The sequence below is a fragment of the Nuphar pumila genome, chromosome 4 (genome assembly GCF_984573655.1).
Source record: "Nuphar pumila chromosome 4, dmNupPumi1.hap1.1, whole genome shotgun sequence".
NCBI lineage: Eukaryota > Viridiplantae > Streptophyta > Magnoliopsida > Nymphaeales > Nymphaeaceae > Nuphar > Nuphar pumila.
Window position 1 is genome coordinate 61283483 of NC_143252.1, and position 24830 is coordinate 61308312.

Here is a 24830-nt window from a genome sequence, read left to right on the forward strand (position 1 = left end):
TTCCGACAGGGGGTCGACCCCCCTTGCCGGAAACGCAGGGGGTCGACCCCCCCTGCCGGAAAGCACGGCAGGGGGTTAAACCCCCTCCGTTTCCGGCAGGGAAGGGGCGTACCCCCTGCGTTTAGAAGAAGAAGAAGAAGAAGAAGAAGAAGAAGAAGAAGAAGAAGAAGAATATTACCTGCGCTTCGCCGGACGGTGGCGGGAGGTTGACGGGGAGCGGCAGCTGGCGAGCGCCGGCTGGCGAGCGGTGGACGGGGAGCGGCGGCTGGCGAGCGGCGGTGGCCGGACGGTGGCGAGAACCGACGGGCGGCGGGAGGGAGCAATACAGCGAAACAGGGATGGGATTAGGGATTTACGCGACATTTAGCGACGGCTTAGCGACGGAAAAATTCCGTCGCGAAACCCAAATACCAAAAAAGCGACGGAATATATTCTGTCGCTACTCCGTCGCTAATTAGCGACGGATTAGCAACGACAGAGTTCCCTCTCTAAATCCGTCGCTAAAATGGTGTTCTTGTAATCAAAAGTAGCGACAAAAACATGCAGTCGCTAATCCGTCGCTAAGTAGCAACAGATTAGCGATAAAAGTCGTTTCCTCGCTAATCCGTCGCAAATTAGCGACAGATTCTATCTCTAGCTAATCTGTCGCTAAGTAGCGACGGGAAAAATCCGTCGCTAATTTCCGTCGCTAATTAACAATTTTCTTGTAGTGCTTGTGACGACCATGGCCATGAAACCAGCTGGTCATGTTGACCAGCTGGATGAGTGGCAGTCTCATAAGAGACTCAAAAGAAAATCCTAAGGGAGGGCCACGATTGTCCCTACCCAAATCAATCAAAAAAAAAAAGAAAAGAGAAATGATGAAATGTAATACTAAGTTTAATAAAGTAACAAAAAAAGGAAAAGATGACATGGCTAGAGGAGTCGACATTCCCCCTTGGGAATGCGTGAGCATGGGAGCCTTTTTGCCTTGGGATTCAAGGAATCCCAAGGGCTCTTCCCAAGAGGGAAGAGCCATTATGAGACTTGAAAAACCTCATTGGGTGCATGGGGCGGCAACCCCATGGCATTTTTGTAATTTTGGGGAGGATTTTCAAATCCTCCAAGGTGAATGGAGGAGCTGGATGGTAGTGGAGAAACGTGACCCACTCCCAGCCCCTCATCTTGATGAGGCTAATCCTCACAGTCCATCTTCCACCTAACCCCTTTAAAGCTCTTTTGAAAAATTGAGTACCCCAAAGAGGGGGCGATTTTTCCTTTCATTTTCACTCTCTCTCTCTCCCATACTCTCTTCTTTGCTTTCTTCTAACCCAGCCGTGGAGTGCATCTCCACCATTTTCGTTGGAGTAGCCCTTGCAGTCATGACTTCCACCTCCATTTCCAAACCTCCAAGGTGAAGATTCAATACATTTTGCTCATGGTTTGGTACATCGTGAAACCGAGGAGCCAATGCATCTATGCATGCATGCTCCATCGGTGGATTAGCTTGAATGAGTTTCTTTTTCACTTTTAACAATTTCTTTCACCATTGTTTGCATTGTTTGTATGCTGTATTTATATGCACATTCTGTTTTATTTACCAATAGCATTCTCCGTTTTTCTTCTTATTTTTGAAGCTTCATTCTTGTTGCGCCTTTTGCTCTTAATGCTGGGTTTGGTGGCGTGTTTGTGGACGTGTTGGGCTTGCTGGGGTGCTCTGGACAAAGCTGAGCTTGTCTAGATGCACCCATCCCTCTTCGACACTTCCTTTGAGTGCAGGTATGCTGCGGTAGGTGAACCGCAGTCGCCACGTCCCTCCTTGAACCTTCGGTGTGCTGGGTTCAACCTAGTCCCAATGCATTTGGGACTGGCACAACAACACTTTGGCCTGGGTCATGACGTGACCAGGCTCCATTAGAGGAAAAGGGCCTTGGCCCTTCGGGGTTACCTTTTCCTTTTCTTTTTATTTTTTTTTCTGGCTTCTTGAGTTTGGCGCATCGGGTCACCCGGGGTTTTGGGCACCTGGTTTAGCCCCGTTTCGGAAGACTGAGGCACCAACCCATGTGACTGGTCTGAACCAAGGGTTCAGACCAGACCTATGTCAGGCCGTGTGGGTCCGGTCTTAGTGACCAGACCCCAGCCCCTCTCGTTGTGTTTCAACATTGACCACAAGGCAGCCGCCCAAGGGCGAGTTGCTGTTTCTATTTCGCTGCATTGCGTGGAGGTTGGTCTGAACTGTGGGTTCAGACCCCTCCTTTCACAACAACGTGGTCTGGTCCTGTGGATCAGACCTATGCCAGGTCCATCCCACACTCACCAATCTTGGCACCATAGATTATATTTGTTATTTTTTTTTTTCTATTTAGTTTTCAGTTTTTGGGTAGCCTTTTCGGGCTCACCCAGTCCGACGAAGGGTCTGGTTTGAACCATGGGTTCATGCCAGAACCCTTATTAGTGCATGCAGTCTGGTCCGAAGGACCAAACCAGCACACATGTACCTCCTATTCGGCGGCCATCAGCATGGGATCGTCGGGTGCCACTTGCGCTCGGGGTCCATTGCCACCTTGGCACTAGTTTTTGTTGCTGTCACCACCAGTGACTTCGAGGCCGAATGTGGCTGTTGAATGCAGCCATACTACCAGCCTGGTCTGGCCCACATGACCAGACCCGCACACCTACCCATTTGTCGTATAGCAACCTTAGGCTACCGGGTGCCATTGCACCCGGATCCCTTGCAGACTCAGTACCGTTAGCTTGCTGTCACCACCGGTGATCAGCTGACTTTGTCAAGACCCTTGAGTATAGCGAAAGGACAGTTTCAGTCTAGCCCGAATGGCCAGACCCGATCACTTTTTACTTCGCATCTTTGCAATCATTGAAGGCCCCAAGTATGGGTTTTGGTTGAAAACAATCGGCTAGCTGCGTGCACTGGAGCACGTGTGCATATACATGTGTAACATGTATATATATATATATATACACACACATAGTCAAGTTGGGTGTTTCGGTGCGACCGAATGGACACATGGCACACTTGTGTTTTGTCCAAGTGTTTCCATAAATATTTTTACACTCCGAAATAAGTACGAGTTGCATAGTGTTTAATTTTTACGATAGTCCTGTCGGATGTCCCAAAATTCTTGCCAATAGGTCCGTAAGGGACCTCACACAGTCCTCGGTTTCCGCTTTGGTTGACCAATTGTGTCCGAAGGTAAGCACTGTTGCTAACCCCATATGTTTGGAGCCTAAGTGGTTTTGAGTCTCGGGCATTGTCACATGTTTCGTTTCGGGTCCGCATGCGCGACACCCAAACCGTGGAAATGCTAATGTTATTCCTATAAGCTGGGAATATCCCGGATTCCCTCATTAACACGTAAGTGTGTTGAATCAAGTATGATGGTCTTTCGTGTCGCAATTATATTTTTTCTTCTGTAAGAGCGTCGACCCACCTTGGAATGCGAATGTAATTCTCATACGTATGAGAATATTGTTAAATTCAATCTCAACATATAAGTACGTTGAATCATGAGTCTTCCCTACGGGAATGATCTCATGTTACGTAAAGTGTCAACCTTAATGATTTAGTTCAACTACTTGAGTGATGAAATCGATGAAATTTCATATATATGAAACTGTACACTCACATGCACATTATCTTGTCTCTCAGAAATGAAATTGTATAATGCCTCTGTTCCTTATGTTTGTGCAAATGATAGAAAGCATGTGGTATTTAATTACACTTTGCATGTAGCACATCCTGGCACTCGTATTGAGTAGTGCGTATCACGACTGGTACATTGCTTGAGGCATTGGTGAGTGCACAAGGTGCACTTACTTCATGAAATGAAAAGGTTGAAACTTAAATTTAAACACCATGGAGTATGAATGAATATGATTTGTATCTAGACTCGGTTGGAGTCTATGGGCAAAGGCCCTTCTGTCATCAGTGAACTCACGTGTGACTATACCCTAAATTAGAAAAGGTATAATATGGTGTTATGATCACTTTCACGAGTGATGTGCTCTTGTTAGCCGCGTGAGGCTGAGCACGTGGATGGGCAGGTTAAGACCTCGTTTTGCATACCCCGCGTTGACCATGAGGCATAAAATCCTCGTTAAGAGGTATGACTAAACAATGAGCCTAAGCAAGAAAAACCTGCTTTGCCCCATTCACAAAATGGTTCACCTAGGAGAGGGTGGATGGTACAACCCTGAGTGACTTGTCGTTACTATGACACATGTTTTGAGAGGAGCTGTAGCGCCCTTTGGCCTCCAGTCACTCAAAGTCAGGGAGGTCGAGGTTGCCTTTATAGCACCTCACTACTGTAGTAGTATGGATTGCAATCCTTGCCAATGCAAGAGTTTCTCTCAGTTGCGTGCTGCTCGCATGAGGTTTACTCGGTATGTAACATCCCCGATTACCACACTAGAATTTGAATAACAGACGCCGGGTGCATGTCTCACAGAATGCGAGGTTCCTTCGCGTACCAGAAGGAGTAACAAGAAGAACTAAAAGTCTAACCAATCACAACTGACATATTGTAGTTGTTTCAGTTACTTGACTTGTTCAGGAGTTGTTTCCATTACTTTACTTGTTCAGTAGTTGTTACAGTTCTGTTACTGCTCTTAGTTACTTGTCTTACAGTTACTTCAGTTCTGTTACCTGCTTCACTGGACTAGCACTTGTCACATACGCACTTACGTGACACATACACATACACTTGTTAGTTCTTGTTTCTGTTTCCTGTTTTTCCTCTTAGAAATGATATATATCATGGTTGTTTCTTGTAAACACCCCAAATTTTCACTCACCTTCCTGACACTTCTGCCAATCATCACATTTTGGTTCTCTGAGATCACTAAAAGGTGAAATGGTCATTTTCTGAGATTGAACCTTGCAAAAAGTCTCAAAATTTCTATATTTAGGCTCAGAAATATCTTCAAACTGTAATTTTTTAAAATTCTACTCTTGACAAGAAGCTAGAATTTCCTATTTCTCATTCAGAGTAGTGTTTTTTGAAACATGTCATTTGCATATCATGGCATGAGCATTTCATATCACTGCACTGCACAACATGTCATTTCGATGTCCAGAACTCTCGATTTCAAAATTTTAATCTAGATTTGAATTTCAACTCTTTTCAAAATTGATTTCAAAACCCTGGCTCTTCAAAATTGTCAATTCTTCCCATTTTACCCCCAGGACTCTGAATCTCAAAATATTTTTTCAGGAAAACGATCTGAATAGTTTTCAATATGGATTTTACTTTGAAATTAGCCATTTTATCTCAAATTTTGCCCTCTTGCCAACAATTTCAAATATCATGCTTCTACAAAATTGCCCTACAAGGGCCACTCTTTTCAAAAATTCTGCAAATTAGGCCAAGTATTTCTCATTTTTCAGATAGTCTAAGTTTTTATAAAAATTCCAAAAAGAAGTTTTATTGTTTTGCTTTCATTTCAATAAAGAAATGATGTGGGGTCCACCCTGAGGTGGAGCCACATAGGCTTTCCTTTTGAAAAATTTGAATTTTGAGAAGCCCAAAAATATAGGAGCCTTGTTCGAGAGGTGGCACCACATGTCATTTTCTCTCTCCCCCCATCCTTTGACACGTGTCAGTGTGGGGCCACTTTAAGATGGCGCCACATGTCATTAGCTACCTCTTTATTCTATGCCATGTGTCAATGTCTACCACCTTCATCCCTTGCCATGTGTCATCCCAATGCCACCCTGAGATGCCACGTGTCATGTTCTGCCTTGTCTAGAAAAAGCAGAGTTTGTCTCCCCTGAGGTGGCGCCACTTGAAGTACTCCTCCTGCAAGTGACACATGTCACTCTCTCCTTTCCTCAGAAAAAGCTGACTGACACATGTCACCTTCTGCTCTTCTCAGAAAAAGCAAGGGACACATATCTCTCTCTGCTTTCCTCAGAAAAAGCAGACTGACACATGTCACCTTCTGCTCTTCTCAGAAAAAGCAAGGAACACATGTCTCTCTCTGCTTTCCTAAGAAAAAGGACACATGTCACCCTCTGCTCTTCTCAGAAAAAGCAAGGGACACATGTCACATTCTGCTCTTCTCAGAAAAAGCAAGGGACACATGTCTCTCTTTGCTTTTCTCAGAAAAAGCAAGTGACACATGTCACCTTCTGCTCTTCTCAAAAAAAGCAAGGGACACATGTCTCTCTCTGCTTTTCTCAGAAAAAGCAAGTGACACATGTCACTCTCTGCCTCCTTCAGAAAAAACAACAATTCAAATATTTAAACTCCAGGCTGAGGTGGCACAAATCCTGAACTTTACTTTTTCCATCTGATCTAAGATGGCGCCACATGTCCCTGGTTCCTCCCTTCTGCCACATGGCATTGTGGGGCCACCCTGAGGTGGCGCCACATGGCTACCCTCCATTCTTCCAGAGCCCACCCAATTCGAAATTCAAATTCCCCCTGAGGTGGAGCCATCTAAAGAGCCTCCTCTAGCAAGCTGACACTTGTCAGATATGGAACCACCTTGAACTGCCACATGTCCAGATCTCCTTCCATCAGAAAAAGTAGAATTTAAATTCCTCTAAGGTGGCACCATCTGCGTCCTCTGCCTTTCCTTCTGACACATGTCAATGTGGATGCCCTGAGATGGCGCCACATGGCAGTCTCTCATTCTTCCAGAAAAGCAAAGCTTTGAATTTCAAACTCCAAGGTAGCACCCTCTGAGGTGGCGCCATATGGGAAGCTCTTGCAGAGAAAATCAAGCAAACCTCAATTTTGAAAATTTTCAAACTCTGTTGATGTGTCTCCCTCACAAAATTCTTATTTTATTTATTTTAAAATTCCAAAGGGCATGCCCTGAGATGGCATCACATGGAAGGCTCAGATTTACTCTCTTTGAATTTCAAAATCCTTCAGAAAAGCTATAAATACCCTAGCCCACGCCAAGTCAGAGGAGGCTTCTTCTCTTTTGGATCTGAATTTCAACCTAAGTTATGAATTCCTTTCTTTTTCTTCTGAGTCCACGCCCCTTTTGATCCCACCTAAAGGTCCACAGATACTAGAAGAACACAAGGTAGGCTCCTATCCCAGTCGATTCTATTGAAACAATGTTTCTATTTTGATTCACATACTGAATCACATAAATTTTTCGTTTTGAAGAAAGGGTTCGTCCGGAAGATGGATTGAACCATTCCCATAGAACGACATATATTAAAATAAGCATGCTTCCTTGATGATTTTCTAGCATTCATGCATTTATTTAGATTTAATTTATATTTTATTTCATTAATTTAGCATGTTTTATAAGTTAATTAGGTTTAATTCAATGTTTATTTCAATTCTGCTCAGTTTCAGTAATTCCCAGTTTTTGTCAGTCCACTCGTTATTTCATATGTTTATTTTCCTCTAAAAATATCAAAAAAATTGTATTACGTGAACTTATGTGTCCTTAACAAACTGCAAAAAAATCGAAGTGATTTGAATTTGTTTACTATGTTCAAAATTCAAAATGCTAGGTCGAGTTTTGTTACCCGGGAAACATTCTGAAGATTTATTTTTGAATTATAAAATCGAGATCTCCCTTGTGTGAGATCCGATTTTCGATCCGAAAAATGCCCTATGCTCGGGATGACGTCTATGATTTAACATGATTTTCTTAGATTTTTATGAATTTTCTTGATTTCTGACAAAAATCTGAGAGTTCGGGACACGTGTCAGAGCTTGATTTGAGTCTCTGAGACATTGTATCGACTTAGGTCGATTGGTTCTCTTTGGATATTGATCCAAATCCAAATTTGTAAAAGGTGAAATTTTTGTTCCAAATGTCCTCTATTTTATTATGAAATTTTGTGATTTTTAAGACAGTCTTAATGCCATTTTCGGATTTTTCTTGTCAGTCTTCTGTTTTGGCATGTTTATCTATTCTTCTAATTTATGCATATGATGTCATATTTTTATTTCTTTTGCTGTTGATCAAATGCCGCATATATATAAATAAAAGTTGTTTATAAGCATGTCAGTAGTCCTTCATTTAAATTTCAGAAATTTGTATGGTCATTTTCTAAATTTTATCTATTTTTACATCAGATCAGGTTGATTTTAGTCCTATCAGAACCAAATCCCTGTTACCGAACTCACCATAGTTCAAATCCTGGAACTGTGAAAGCCAAAGATGTTCATTTTCATGTCCTTTAGCAGCCTGCAAAATATCAGACGTTTCTATGGCAGAATTTTGCATTATTGAATTAAATACTACATTTGGTTTGTGCCCGTATGCGAAATTTGCCTATTTTAGGATTTTCTTTGAAATTTTGCATCTAGGCCATGTATTTTCATGTATTTTATCATTCTAGGTTGTTTCTAAGGGTAGAGAGGTGCTCTCTACCGAATTTGGCATGATTTATAATTCGTTTGATGATCAGTTTAGCCATATCATCGAAACAGGGCCCCGCAAGACTCTGATCCAAGCGAAAAACAAGTGAAATTCGCTATTTTGAATAAGTTGAAAAATGTCAAATTCTGATTTTTATGGTTCTAATATGTTTAGCAGCATATCCTCATGTCTCATCATGCATTTCATCATCATTTGGTTTAATTAAAATTTCAAAATCTCCAATTTTACCAAAATTTCCTTCAAAAACCTTGATTTTAAAGGTATATCTTCAACATTAAGGGTATTTTGGTCATTTTGACCACCATTTCAAATTTTAAACTATTTATTACTGTATTTTATTGCATTTACATCATTTCAAATATCAAGGATGTGTAAAATAGGCTTTATATCCAACTAAGTCCAATAATCTCAGAATATTATTGGAAAATCTTGGAAAAACCCACATATTTGAGCTAACCCCCATTTCTAGTCTAACAGGGACATTCAAAAGAAAAAGCTGAAGTCTGCAATTTCCTTTTCTTTCATTTGTTTAGTGATGTAATAATATGAACTTTGTAATAAGCGATTTACTTTTCTGCTTAGATTAAGATGCATATCATATAGTTTGAATTCATGCAATATTCTGATTATGTGATTCATGCATTTTATTTCAAAAGTACTATGGATGTACACGAATGGCACATGCACCGATTCTTAGGGAGTTGATGAACTCGGTGGAGTCCATATTTACGACCCTAGTCGGAATATGGACGAGACCCAGATTCATCATCTTTCTACCAGTCACACTGAGCCTACACTCTTAGGCTATCTTCCAAGATTCACTGCATATTTTCAATGTTTACAAAATCTTTTAGAATTAACTAAGTAAATTACAAACATATTCACGGCCATAGTCGGAATATGTGGCAATCTTACCTTAGTTTAATCCTAAAATTGCATATTTTCTTGAAAAGAAGCTTTCATAAAAAGGCATTCATTCATTAATGATAATTCACATCATGAAATCATGTGCATTCCTGTAAAAAAATTCATTTCAAGGAATTCGATTTCTCAAGATGCTCTGAAAAGGTTTTCAAAGATGTGATTTTCCCAAGCTAAGTTTTCCTTGATTTTCCCAGAAAATATTTCTTATCTTAGAATTCATTTCCAGATTTTCAAAGGAAACTTTCCATCATTTTCCAGAGTCAAAATCGATTTCCAATTTCGCAAGGCTAAGATTTCAAGTTCCTAAGATTTGATTTCTCCAAAGAGTTTTCCATTGAATTCCAATAATTTTCCAAAGAAAGTTTTCAAAAATCAGAATTTTCCTGGCAAGCATTTCCTATTTTTGATCGTTCCCCTTTTCACAAGAATTCTTTCCATTTTCCCAGAATTTTCACCCATTCATAATTTTCCCTAATCTTTATAAACTTTCTTGAGATTTCAAAACTGTTCATCAGAATTTCCTGAGAGATTGATTTCCATCTTTTTCCTGAGAAATGTTTTTCAACGTCAAATGTTTTCTAAGCATACATCATATTTTTCCAGCTTACATTTTATAAAATCTCATAGCATATGCCTGAATTCTCCGTGCATTTAGGATAGAACACGATTTTGATGATTTAACTAAGTCAAGCACATTTTGGTCCTTGGTTCGATTACCTCTGTTAAAGGCGGCAGGAACGGTCGAACCTCGTACCGACAGGTCGAGCCCCATCCCATGGATTTTCCCGCTATTTTAAAAAACGGAGGCGAGTATTTCAAAACAAATTTTCAAAATTCTGGTCAAGTTTGACTCGCGAAAGCATTTTCCTCTCTCTCCCGCAGGGAAGGAAAATTTTTTTTGCGACGATAACAGGTTTGGCGACCGTGATGGGACCTGTCCTTGCCTGATCACAAATGTGCTTGACTAAGTTCAATTATCAAAACTGTGTTCACAAAATGTCAGCTCTTTACTTTCTGATATCATACAAGTCTAGGAGCCTAGATTCTGACCTAGCTGACATTTATTGCATGTAGACTAGGCATGGTTTGGTAGGACCAGATTGAGGAGATATTTTTCATGTACACATAGACTTAGGTCTAAATACAACTCTCCTTAATTTAGGATCTGAATGCAAACAATGTATGCTCCTTCAAAGATTTTTAAAAATTTATCTCTCTAGGTTTTAGAGCCCTCTATTTCTTGCATGTGATCATTTTTTTCAAACCTCCCTTACCTACTTTTACCCGGTCTTCACGTTGCTGGGCTCTCTTCCAGAACCCTAGTTCGGGACAGAGCCTCACAACTGGGCCACTTATTTGGGTTAACGCCCCCCTACCACGTACCGCGGACCACAGTCCGAAGTATATCGGTAGGCGCTCAAGGATGTTGGAAAACCTTACCTTAGAATCAGAGTTGAAATTATATGCCACGTACCTCGGATTTCGGTTCGGGTATATCGGCCTAACTGGATTAGACAAAGATGATTTGAACCCAGAGTTAGGATTAGGGTCCTACAGCTGTTTTCAAAATGATGCATCTAGAGTCAGCCTTTTAGAGAGTGTTGTATGTGCATAAATGTTTGTGCAGGATGTGATTATATGCATCTTATTTCCTCAGTTCTTCATATTTCTCAATTTTTTTTCCAACTTATTAGGCCTTTTTCGAAATATCCTTATTTTCCATGAGATATTTTCTCAAACCCTAGATGATTTTCCCAAACATCTAATTTCTCTCAAAAACTCCAGGTGATTTTTCATTCTCTCGTTCTACTGGATCTCGAATTTTCAGCTACATTTTTATCCTGCCAGCAATTTTCCAAAATCATATGTTCTCTCTCTCATTGGATTTTCAATCCTTTTGTCTATTTGCAAAATTCTTTACCTTATTTTCCTCGTGCATACCTTGATTATTGCGGTGGAAATTGTTTACCCCTTGCCTTCTCCTTATTCTAAATCCGTTTGCGGATTGTTTTTCCAAGAGATATCTCTTTTCTTCAAAAATGGTGTTTTCCTCGTGGTTGATGACCTCGCCTAGGTAACAAGGCACATTTTCCGTTGTTTATTTCTCTTACAAAGAATGACAACACAATTGTCGTGCTTTTAGCGGCGATTCTATCCCTAGTAATGGGATATTCTTCCAATTGTCTACCATATCTGCAATAATCCTTTTTCCCCAATCCAAAATTTCCTTAGAGTCTAATCAAGACTTTATCCTGCAGAGAGCATCCGTAACATTTGATGGTTCAGACAAGATCAGGCAGAAAAACAACATCACCTCAGTACTCCTCAGCCTCAGAAGGAGAAATGGATCCCCCCAGAAGTCAAGATCAGCAGCAAGAGGACGATGACATAGATCCACAGATGTATGCCATGTTCTAAAAAATGATGACCAAAATGATGAGTGAGCAGGCTGGCCCCAACTCAGACAAAGATCCTTTCAGTCAGAGAATTAGAGATCGTGGGGCCAAGAAAGCAACCAAGTCCTCTAAGAAGATTGTTCAAGATACTTCAGATGAAGATGATACCGAGGAAGAATGCGAGATCATTCCAGAAATTACTCGCAAGACAAAAGTTCAAGCAGTAACAGATCCTTTTCAAGTGCAGTTCAAAGAAATGGCTAGAGTAGTAAAAGATCTGCAAGCCCGCGACAAGGGCAAGAAGGTCTTTACCAGTGAGGATTTTTATGACGGTTTAGAAGGGGATGAAAATCTGGAGAATCTCCCCCGTAAGTTCATCAAGTTCGACGGTTCTGGTGATCCCAAAGCCCACCTCGCCATGTTCTTCGCCGAATGCTCCAAATTCAATAGAGACAATAAGGCCCTATTTCTCTATTTTCCTCATAGCCTAGAAGGCACTGCTGTCAAGTGGTACTCCGAGCATATCAATCCAATCGAGTTGTGAGAGTTCGATAAGGTGGTCAACCTATTCATCGAGCAATTTCTGTTTAATACTGAAGCGCCACCAACGTTAAATCACCTCTGTAATCTGAAACAGGGAGACAGTGAAAAAGCCAAGGACTTCATTCGCAGATGGAGAGAGACCTGCAACAAAATGAGGGATCATATATCAGAGAGGCATGCTTTATCGCTGATCCTGGACAACTTCTCACAACCTTTGAGAAGTCTTATCTCCACCTCGCCTTCTAAGTCTTTCATAGATCTTACTGAACGAGCCAAGTGACTCGAGATGGGGTTGGAGAACGGTGTCTACGATGGTATTACCCTCATAAAAAACAATCTAGATTCAATAAAAAGGGAAAATTTCACCTCCTCCGCCAACATCAGTCGCAATGATAACAAAAGTAGTAAGGGTAACCATGCGGATCAAGAGGAAAAACAGAATAGCAAGCTATCTCAGCCCAACTTTCCACAAAAGGAAAAGATAAAGCGTGAAGGTTGGAGTAATGACCGTGTGTTCACTCCTCTCAAACAAACACTCGAAGAAGCCCTTGAATTCATGCTGACCAAGGGATTAGTAAAGCTCCCAAAGGCCACAACTCCTCCCACCATCATGGGAAGGTTCATGAATTAGTTCTGCAAGTTTCATCGGGCAGTAGGGCATGACATCGATCATTGTTTTGTCTTCATAAATATTGTTCAGGACTGCATTGACAAGAGCCTCCTTGCTGAAGATGAAGAAGAAGACGAGCTGACCAACCTGACCAAGCTATTGCCAGATCATTCAGAAACTTGATGATGCCAAAGTTTTCTGCTTTCTTCCTTTCGTTTTGCCAGTCACCTCGTAGGGGCAAGTCCGCCCAGTTTTTGCAACCTTTTGGTCGAGTGCTTATAAATATGCATTCTTTTTGTTATCAGTTTTGCTTATCAATAAAATGTCAATTTTCTTCATCCAATACTCCTTTCTTTTGCCCCATTAGGGCACCTTTTTCAAAGAATCTTCTTTGCCACCGGCTTCTATTAAGCCACATTAAATTTTCATTTTTTTCAAGATGAGGGGCAATCCCAACATCATTCATGAGAGAAATGAAATTACCTATGAAGGTTTTTCAAAAATCAAGAAATTTTTAAAAAAATTTTTTACGAACATTTTCGTTATGATCACCCAAAAGTTTAATATTTCGGTCCAATCTTTTTCAAAAATCAACCATCGCGGTGATCTTCTTTTCTTAAACTAGCTTCGAACCATTATCTTTAAAATCAACCCTGGTGTTGATTTTCTTTTCCAAAATTAGTGTTAAACTAATTCGTTTTCAAAATCAACCCTCGTGTTGATCTTAACTTCCAAAATTTAATTTTGAACCATTATCTTTAAAAATCAACCCTTGTGTTGATTTTCTTTTCCAAAATTATTGTTAAACCAATTCGTTTTCAAAATCAACCCTCACGATGACCTCTCTTCAAAATCAACCCTCGTGTTGATTCCCCTTTCAAAGATCAGCTCTCACGCTGATCATTCTTCAAAATCAACCTTGCAGTTGATTTTCTTCCCAAAATGATTTCTCACTTTCAAAATAACATTCTCCTTTTACTTTAAAGAGATAATATAATTATGCTTTTATCATTTCAAAGAGATAATATAATTATGTTTCCTTTCCTCGATTTTTAAGCATCAATAAAATTATTAAATTTGCCAAAAAGTTTGGCACCATTTTATTTGCGTCTCTTTCCTTTTCACGATATGTCTCTTGTGAGGAATGATCTTGAGGACGTCTCTCAATCAAGAAGCCTGTCACCTTATTCCTCAATTATCCTTCTTTGTATTCAAAATCTTCCTCCCTAGTTACACTGGGGCATTTTTTTTGAAAATCTATCTTTACCTCAAAACATCCTGTATGCAGGCAGGATAAACCAATCTCTCATTTTGCATGTATATGCACCCATTTGCATTAATTTTGTATTCATTTACATTTCATGTGCATTTGCATTAATTCTACCTCCATTTTCTTCCCCTTCATGTTAAGGGATAAACTTGAATCATTTCCCATGATTTCCCCAAAATTCTTAAATTTGTATTCATATCCTCGTTCAGGATAAGGAGTTAATCCTGAAAATCAGACCACATACATCTAAATATGATGGTCTTTTTCATTGCAAGTCAAATAATTCAGTCCTCGAATTGGCCATTATCAAAACTTTCAATCCCAGTCCTCGCACTGTCGATTTTCAAAATTCAATCTTCTGATTAAAGATTTTCCTTTAAGATTCAAGCTCTGACTCGAACTTTTCAGCTTTCCTTTGAAGATTTGAGTTTTAACTCGAGTTTTCTTTCCTTCAAAATCTGAAGCTTTCCAATTTTCCTTCGAGATTTGAGCCCCGACTCGAACCTCCCAACTTTCCTTTAAAGACTTGAGTTTCAACTCGAATTTTCTTTCCTTCAAAATTCGAGTTGGTCTAATTTTCTTTTGAAGATTCGGGTTTCGACCTAAATGTTCTCTCCTTAAGAACCAGACTTCCTAGCTTTTCTTTGAAAGCTCTGATTCAGATGTTCTTTCAAAACCAAACTTCTTAGTTGGGTTTACCTTCAAAATTCAGCATTATGCCAGGACTTACCTTCAAAATTCCAAACTTCGTATTGGATTTACCTTCGAAATTGAGTACCATCCCACGGATGTGTCAACTCAGATGTCAAGCGATTTCTTTTACTAAGGATTTCAAGAACATGTTGTCAATTTGTCAATCAATTACCGATTGATTTCAGAATTTTATTACATAAATCTTTACCTCAGTTTACCTTCAACATTACTTCCAAAAGAGTGAAGCTTTTGCGAAAAGAGATTCAAAATTCAAATTCTTTTTACTGGTCAACCAAAAGGATGAAGAATAAATCCTCGCTATGGCTAGAAAAGAAGATTCAACGTTATTGCAAAGCTATGAATGATTGATATTGATCGCAGTTATGACACATCTCTAAAGATCATTCTTGTAAAGATGAGGCAGTGGAAATATCCTGAGCGCCAGAAAAAGAGAGAATTTACCCAAACCCTGTCTCCTCAAAACCACCTAAACTGTAATTAAATATCCGCAAAAGGGATCTCTTAATTGTCGTCAAGATGAAGGCGAATTAAGCGAGTAGACCCCCGAGGCCAAAGAAGATTTGAAACATCTCCAAGATGACAGAGTTTGTGACAGATCCTTCCAGGGAAAGTTCAAAGCACTGTCGAGATGAAGGCAGATGCGATGAACCTTCCGACAATCCCTAAAAGATATTTAATTTCCGCTATCATCCAAAGATCTCTAACCCATGAGCCAATATCGTCAAAGAAGGATCGAAACATCTTCAAGTTGAAGGAGTTTGTGACGTACCCTTCCAAAAGAGAGCAAGAGAGGGAAAAGAAAGAGAGAAAAGTCAGGACATCTCCAAAATGAAGGATGATGTAATAAACTCCCTCGAAGCCCAAGAGAGTTTAAAAGAGTGCAGGAGGATTATCATGAGAGAAGCTCCCAGGATATCAAACTGCCACATTTATCGAGAATCTTCTTTAAATTTGTGAAATTCTGTTATCAATATTCTTTCATCAATTGCTTTCATAATATTAAATTCTTTCTTTCCTGCTCATATCAAGGAAATTGATAGCTTCTTTGAAGAAGGTCAATCACAAGCAATTTGGATTCCAAATCTTGATTCTATGACGTCAATCCTGTTTGGAGGTAATACTTCAGGTAGAAAAGAAGAAATATTTTCACAACAATGAGCATCATTTTCAATTACTTTGAATCAACAATAAATTTTCAACATTTTGACAATATTTTCTAGCTATCCTGACGTTAAGTGAGAGCTTGATGTCCCTATTGATGCATCTTGACCCCTTCGAAAGATTTTCTTGTGTCATCTTTCACATTGTTGAAAGATTAGCCTTCTCTCCGAAAGGATCACCTTTATCATCTTTCGCGTTGTTGAAAGATTAACCTTCTCTCTGAAAGGATAGCCTTTGTCATCTTTCGCGTTGTCGAAAGAATCGCCTTGTTCCTTTGCATTGCCTTTGTCATCTTTCGTGTTGTCGAAAGAATCGCCTTGTTCCTTTGGATTGCCTTTGTCATCTTTCGTGTTGTCGAAAGAATCGCCTTGTTCCTTTGGATTGCCTTTGTCATCTTTCGTGTCGTCGAAAGAATCACCTTGTTTCTTTGGATTGCCTTTATCATCTTTCGCGTTGTTGAAAGATTAACCTTCTCTCCAAAAGGATAGCTTTTGTCATCTTTCGCGTTGTCGAAAGAATCACCTTGTTCCTTTGGATTGCCTTTGTCATCTTTCGTGTTGTCGAAAGAATCGTCTTGTTCCTTTGGATTGCCTTTGTCATCTTTTTGTGTCGTCGAAAGAATCGCCTTGTTTCTTTGGATCACCTTTGTCATCTTTTGCGTTGTCGAAAGAATCCATCATTCGCATTATCGAAAAAATCGCCTTGCTCCTTTGGATTGCCTTTGTCACCTTTCACATTGTCGAAAGAATCACCTTGTTCCTTTGGATTGCCTGCGTTCATCTTTCGCATTGCCGAAAGAGTTGCCTTATTCCTCATTGGAAAGATTGCCTTATTCATCTTTTGCATTGTCAAAAGAGTTGCCTTACTCCTCTCTGAAAGAGTTTGCCTTGTCTGTCTTTCGCGTTGCCGAAAGAGTTACCTTATTCTCGTCAAAAGATTGCCATGTCCATCTTTCGCGTTGTCGAAAGAGTCATCTTATTCCTTACCTTATTCATATTTCACATTGATGAAAAATTCACCAGATCTTCTTGATCATCTTCCAAGATTGCCTCTTACAATCCCATTTCCATCGCCTCGTTCCTCTTCAAGAAAAGTTGTCTTATTCACCTTCCAATATTCCATTTTCTGCTTGATCAGGATAAGGGTATAAACCTGAGCCTCCTTTGAAGAGGTATTTCATTTTCCACCCGATCAGGATAAGGGTATAAACCTAATCCTCCTTTGAAGAGATATTTCATTTTCCGCCCAATCAGGTTAAGGGTACAAACCAGAGCCTCATTTGATGAGGTATTCCATTTTCCGCCCGATCAGGTTAAGGGTACAAACCTGAGTCTCATTTCAATGAGATATTTCATTCTCCAAGTAGGTTAAGGGTCAAACCTGAGCCTCTCCCCATGTAGAGTATTTTCTGTCCCATCCAGGTTAAGGGCAAAAACCTGAACTTCACCGCCACAGAGTGAATCTTTCCTCTTCATTCTCCATTTCACATCTACCATCTTCATCAGGGCCAATTTTCTTATACCCGGTCAGATCCTTCTAACTGGGGTGTTTTTCTTTGCCACTAAGCTCGGCCATAAGCTAGTTTAGTAGCAAAGAGGGTCATCTGTAAACACCCTAAATTTTCACTCACCTTCCTGACACTTCCACCAATCATCACATTTTGGTTCTCCGAGATCACTAAAAGGCGAAATGGTCATTTTCTGAGAATGAACCTTGCAGAAAGTCCTAAATTTCATTCTCGAGTCTAAAAATTTCTATATTTAGGCTCAGAAATATCTTCAAACTACAAATTTTTAAAATTCTAATCTTGACAAGAAGCTAGAATTTCCCATTCCTGATTCAGAGTAGTATTTCTTGAAACATGTCATTTGCATATCATGGCATGAGCATTTCATATCACTGCACTGCACATCATGTCATTTCGAGGTCTAGAACTCTCAATTTCAAAATTTTAATCCAGATTTGAATTTCAACTCTTTTCAAAATTGATTTCAAAACCCTATTTCTTCAAAATTGTCAATTCTTCCCATTTTACCCCCAGGACTCTGAATCTCAAAATATTTTCTCAGGAAAACGATCTGGATAGTTTTCAATATGGATTTTACTTTGAAATTAGCCATTTTATCTCAGATTTTGCCCTCTTGTCAACAATTTCAAATATCATGCTTCTACAAAATCGCCCTACAAGGGCCACTCTTTTCAAAATTTCTGCAATTAGGCCAAGTATTTCTCATTTTTTAGTTAGTCTAAGTTTTTATGAAAATTCCAAAAAGAAGTTTTATTGTCTTGCTTTCATTTCAATAAAGAAATGATGTGGGGTCCACCTTGAGGTGGCGCCACACAAACTTTCCTTTTAAAAAATTTGAATTTTGAGAAGCCCAAAAATATAGGAGCCTTATCCCAGAGGTGGCGCCATGTGTCATTTTCTCTCTCCTTCCATCCTCTGACACGTGTCAGTGTGGGGCCACTTTAAGATGGCGCCACATGTCATTAGCTACCTCCTTATTCTATGCCACATGTCAATGTCTACCACCTTCATCCCTTGCCATGTGTCATCCCAATGCCACCCTGAGACACCACGTGTCATGTTCTGCCTTGTCTAGAAAAAGCAGAGTGTCTCCCTTGAGGTGGCGCCACTTGAAGTACTCCTTCTGCAAGTGACATATGTTACTCTCTCCTTTCCTTAAAAAAAGCAGACTGACACATGTCACCTTCTGCTCTTCTCAGAAAAAGCAAGGGACACATGTCTCTCTCTGCTTTCCTAAGAAAAAGCAGACTGACACATGTCACCTTCTGCTCTTCTCACAAAAAGCAAGGGACACATGTCTCTCTCTGCTTTTCTAAGAAAAAGCAAGTGACACATGTCACCCTCTGCTCTTCTCAGAAAAAGCAAGGGACACATGTCACCTTCTGCTCTTTTCAGAAAAAGCAAGGGACACATGTCTCTTTCTGCTTTTTTTCATCAAAAGCAAGTGACACATGTCACTCTCTGCCTCCTTCAGAAAAAGCAACAATTCAAATATTTAAACTCCAGGCTGAGGTGGCGCAAATCCTGAACTTTACTTTTTTCATCTGATCTAAGATGGCGCCACATGTCCCTGGTTCCTCTCTCCTGCCACATGGCATTGTGGGGCCACCCTGAGGTGGCGCCACATGGCTACCCTCCATTCTTCTAGAGCGCACCCAATTCAAAATTCAAATTCCCTCTGAGGTGGCACCATCTGAAGAGCCTCCTCCAGCAAGCTAACACTTGTCAGGTATGGAACTACCTTGAACAGCCACATGTCCAGATCTCCTTCCATCAGAAAAAGTAGAATTCAAATTCCTCTGAGGTGGCATCATCTGAGTCCTCTGCCTTTCCTTCTGACACATGTCAATGTGGATGTCCTGAGATGGCGCCACATGGTAGTCTCTCATTCTTTCAGAAAAGTGCCATATGGGAAGCTCCTGCAGAGAAAATCAAGCAAACCTCAATTTTGAAAATTTTCAAACTCTGTTGATGTGTCTCCCTCACAAAATTCTTATTTTATTTATTTTAAAATTCCAAAGGGCATGCCCTGAGATGGCATCACATGGAAGGCTCAGATTTACTCTGTTTGAATTTCAAAATCCTTTAGAAAAGCTATAAATACCCTAGCCAACGCCCAGTCAGAGGAGACTTCTTCTCTTTTGGATCTGAATTTCAACCTAAGTTCTGTATTCCTTTCTTTTTCTTCTGAATCCACGCCCCTTTTGATCCCACCTGAAGGTCACGAGATACCAGAAGAACACAAGGTAGGCTCCTATCCCAGTCGATTCTATTGAAACTATGTTTCTATTTTGATTCACATACTGAATCACATAAATTTTTGTTTTGAAGAAAGGGTTCGTCCTGAAGATGGATTGAACCATTCCCTTAGAAGGACATATATTAAAATAAGCATGCTTCCTTGATGATTTTCTAGCATTCATGCATTTAGTTAGATTTAATTTATATTTTATTTCATTAATTTAGCATTTGTTATAAGTTAATTAGGTTTAATTCAGTGTTTATTTCAATTCTGCTCAGTTTCAGTAATTCCCTGTTTTTGTCAGTCAGTCTACTTGTTATTTCATGTGTTTATTTTCCTCTAAAAATATCAAAAAAATCGTATTACGTGATTGGAATTTGTTTACTGCGTTCAAAGTTCAAAATGCTAGGTTGGGTTTTGTTACTCGGGACCCGTTCTAAAGATTTATTTCCGACTTATAAAATCGAGATCTCCCTTGTGTGAGATCCAATTTTCAATCCAAAAAATGCCCTGAACTTCGGATGATGTCAATGATTTAACATGATTTTCTTAGAGTTTTCTGATTTATTTTTATTTCTGACAAAAATCTTAGAGTTCGGGACACGTGTCAGAGCTTGATTTGAGTCTCTGAGACATTGTATCGACTTAGGTCGATTGGTTCTCTTTGGATATTGCTCCAAATCAAAATCTGTAAAAGGTGAAAATTTTGTTCCAAATGTCCTCTATTTGATTCTGAAAATTTGTGATTTTTAAGACAGTGTTAATGCCAGTTTCGGATTTTTCTTGTCAGTCTTTTGTTTTGGCATGTTCATCTGTTCTTCTGATTTATGCATATGATGTCATATTTTTATTTCTTTTCCTGTTGATCAAATGCCCCATATATATAAATGAAATTTGTTCATATGCATGTAAGTAGTCCCTCATTTAAATTTCAGAAATTTTTATGGTCATTTTCTAAATTTTATCCATTTTTACATCAGATCAGGTTGATTTTAGTCCCATTAGAACCAAATCCCTGCTACCGAACTCACCATAGTTCAAATCCCGAAACTGTAAAAGCCAAAGATGTTTATTTTTATGTCCTTTAGCAGCCTGAAAAATATCAGACGTTTCTATGGCAGAATTTTGCATTATTGCATTAAATACTACATTTGGTTCGTGCCCGTATAAGAAATTTGCCTATTTTAGGATTTTCTTTAAAATTTTGCATCTAGGCCATGTCTTTTCATGCATTTTATTATTTTAGGTTGTTTCTAAGGGTAAATAAGTGCTCCCTACCTAATTTGGCGTGATTTGGAATTCGTTTGATGATCGGTTTAGCCATATCATCGAAACAGGGCCCCACAAGACTCTGATCCAAGCAAAATTCGCTATTTTGAATAAGTTACAAAATGTCAAATTCTGATTTTTATGGTTCTAATATGTTTAGTAGCATATCCTCATGTCTCATCATGCATTTCATCATCATTTGGTCCAATTAAAATTTCAAAATCTCGAATTTTTCCAAAATTTCCTTCAAAAACCTTGATTTTAAAGGTATATCTTCAACATTAAGGGTATTTTGGTCATTTTGACCACCATTTCAAATTTTAAACTATTTATTACTGTATTTTATTGCATTTACATCATTTCAAATATCAAGGAAGTGTAAAATAAGCTTTATATCCAACTAAGTCCAATAATCTTAGAATATTATTGGAAAATCTTGGAAAAACCCACATATTTGAGCTAACCCCCATTTCTAGTCTGGCAGGGACATTCAAAAGAAGGAGCTGAAGTCTGCAATTTCCTTTTCTTTCATTTGTTTAGTGATGTAATAATATGAACTTTGTAATAAGCGATTTACTTTTCTGCTTAGATTAAGATGCATATCATATAGTTTGAATTCATGCAATATTCTGATTATGTGATTCATGCATTTTATTTCAAAAGTACTATGGATGTACACGAATGTTACATGCACCGATTCTTAGGGAGTTGATGAACTCGGTGGAGTCCATATTTACGACCCTAGTCGGAATATGGACGAGCCCCAGATTCATCATCTTTCTACCAGTCACACTGAGCCTACACTCTTAGGCTATCTTCCAAGATTCACTGCATATTTTCAATGTTTACAAAATCTTTTAGAATTAACTAAGTAAATTACAAACATATTCACGGCCATAGTCGGAATATGTGGCAATCTTACCTTAGTTTAATCCTAAAATTGCATATTTTCTTGAAAAGAAGCTTTCATAAAAAGGCATTCATTCATTCATGATAATTCACATCATGAAATCATGTGCATTCCTGTAAAAAAATTCATTTCAAGGAATTCGATTTCTCAAGATGCGCTGAAAAGGTTTTCAAAGATGTGATTTTCTCAAGCTAAGTTTTCCCTGATTTTCCCAGAAAATATTTCTTATCTTTGAATTCATTTCCAGATTTTCAAAGGAAACTTTCCATCATTTTCCAGAGTCAAAATCGATTTCCAATTTCTCAAGGCTAAGATTTCAAGTTCCTAAGATTTGATTTTTCCAATGAATTCCAATAATTTTCTAAAGAAAGTTTTCAAAAATCAGAATTTTCCTGGCAAGCATTTCCTCTTTTTGATTATTCCCCTTTTCCCAAGAATTCTTTCCATTTTCCCAGGATTTTCACCCATTCATAATTTTCCCCAATCTTTATAAACTTTCTTGACATTTCAAAACTGTTCATCAGAATTTCCTGAGAGATTGATTTCCATCTTTTTCCTGAGAAATGCTTTTCAACGTCAAATGTTTTTTAAGCATACATCATATTTTTCCAACATACATTTTACAAAATCTGATAGCACATGCCTGAATTCTCTGTGCATTTAGGATAGAACACGATTTCGATGATTTAACGAAGTCAAGCACATTTTGGTCCTTGGTTCGATTACCCCTGTTAAAGGCGGCAGGAACGGTCGAAACTCGTACCGATAGGTCGAGCCCCATCCCATAGATTTTCCCGCTATTTTAAAAAACGGAGGTGAGTATTTCAAAACAAATTTTCAAAATTCTGGTCAAGTTTGACTCGCGAAAGCATTTTCCTCTCTCCTGCAGGGAAGGGAATTTTTTTTTGCGACGATAACATTTCTTCACCACCTGTTATCATCGCAAAATTTTTCCCCTCCCTTGCGAGAGAGAAACGAATTTCGCGAGTCAAACTCGACCAAAGTTTTGAAAATTGTTTTGAAAATTAACTCGCCTCTGTTTTGAAAATTTGCGGGAAAATTCCGTGGAATGGGATCCGCCTATCGGTACAAGGTTCAACCGTTCCTGGCGCCTTTACCAGAGGTAATTGAACCAAGGATCAATTATGTGCTTTAACTTGACTCAAATATCTAAATTATGCTCTATTTTAACTAAAATGCACAAAGAATCAGGCTTGTGCTATGAAATTCTGAAAAGATACAAGTTTGAGAAAATATGATGTTTGCCTTGAAAAATTGAAATATGCTGGAAAAATGATTGGAAAAGTGCTTGAAATTAGAATTCCTGGGAAAATCATTGAATTTCATTGGAAATCAGAAAATGGATTAGAAAATGAATTCTCAGGAAAACTTGAATCTTGGGAAAATCGATTTTTGAGATTTAGAATTTGCTTTTCTAAGAAAATGGATTTGAGAATTCTGAGAAAATCAAGAAATTCATTGAAAAATGACTTTTGAAATAAAAAATGGATTCTCAGGAAACTGGATTCTCAAGAAAATGGGAAATCTGAGAAAATCAATTTTGAGATTGAAAACTTGGAATTGAGAATATAGAAATCTTGAGAAATCTTGATTCTGAACTTGGAAAATACTTTGAAATCTCATTTAAAAATTTAGAATTTTGAGAAAATCCAATCCCGAGAAAGACTTGGTAAATCCTTGAGAAAATTGATTTTCTTGAAATTGGAATTGAAAATGAATTTGAAAATAATGCAATTTGAATGATATGAATGAATGAATATGAATTTGAAAGAAAATTTCAATTGAGAAATTGGGAAATCCTTATTAAAATTTTGAGAAATGCAGTGCATTTTTGAAGTTAGCCTAATAGTGTAGGCTGAATGTGGCTAATATGAAGATCATAAATTTAGGTTTCATTCGTATTCTGACTATGTCCAAAAATACAAATTCCACCAAGTTTATAAACTCCATAAGAGCTTGTGCACATGCCATTCGTGTCGACCATAGTGAATTTGAAATAAATGTGCATGAATCATACATCAAATATTTAAATTTACAAAAATTAAACTATATGCAATGCGGTCCTATTCTAAACAGAAATGTAACTCTTATTCCAAATAATACATTGATTTTTACATTGAAATGAATAAAATAAAGAAATAAAACAACTAAGCCTTCTTTTTGAATATTCCTGCAAAACTGAAAAACAAGATTAGCACAAAAATGTAGGTTTTTCTGAATTTATCCGAAAATATGGGAAATTATCAGATATTATTCAAATATAAACCCAAATTCATACCCCCTTTGATATAAACATAGTAAATAACAAAAAAATTTTGAAAATAAACTTGAAAATCTGAATTTGGGGTGAAAATGACCAAAATACCCTTGATGACTTTAAAATCAGGGTTTTTTGAAAGAATTTTTGTAAATTTTGGAAATTTGAAAATAAAATGAAATGAATCAAATACAATATGATGAAATATGATGATATGCATGAAAATTTATGAAATTAGAAATTGAAATTTCAAAATTTAGGTCAAAATGACCAAAATACCCCTCATAACAAGACTATGGCCTTGAAACCAGGGTTTTCTGAAATAAATTTTGCAAAAATGGAAAATGTGAAATGCAAATGACGTTGAAATTAACCCTAATATGATTCTACATGCTCATGTACATGATAAAAAACCCTAAAATGTCGAAAATATCATAAAATATCAAATTTAACATGATTTTATCCTGTTTTTCACTTCTGAATTTAAAGATAAACTAACATATGACTCAAATGAACTTGGAATTAATCCAAATTTGGCATGGACACCTAAATTAACCATAGAAACCGAATGGAGCTCGAAAATCTAATTTTTTTATATTTTCTCAATATGGAAAAATAGCTAAAATCCTA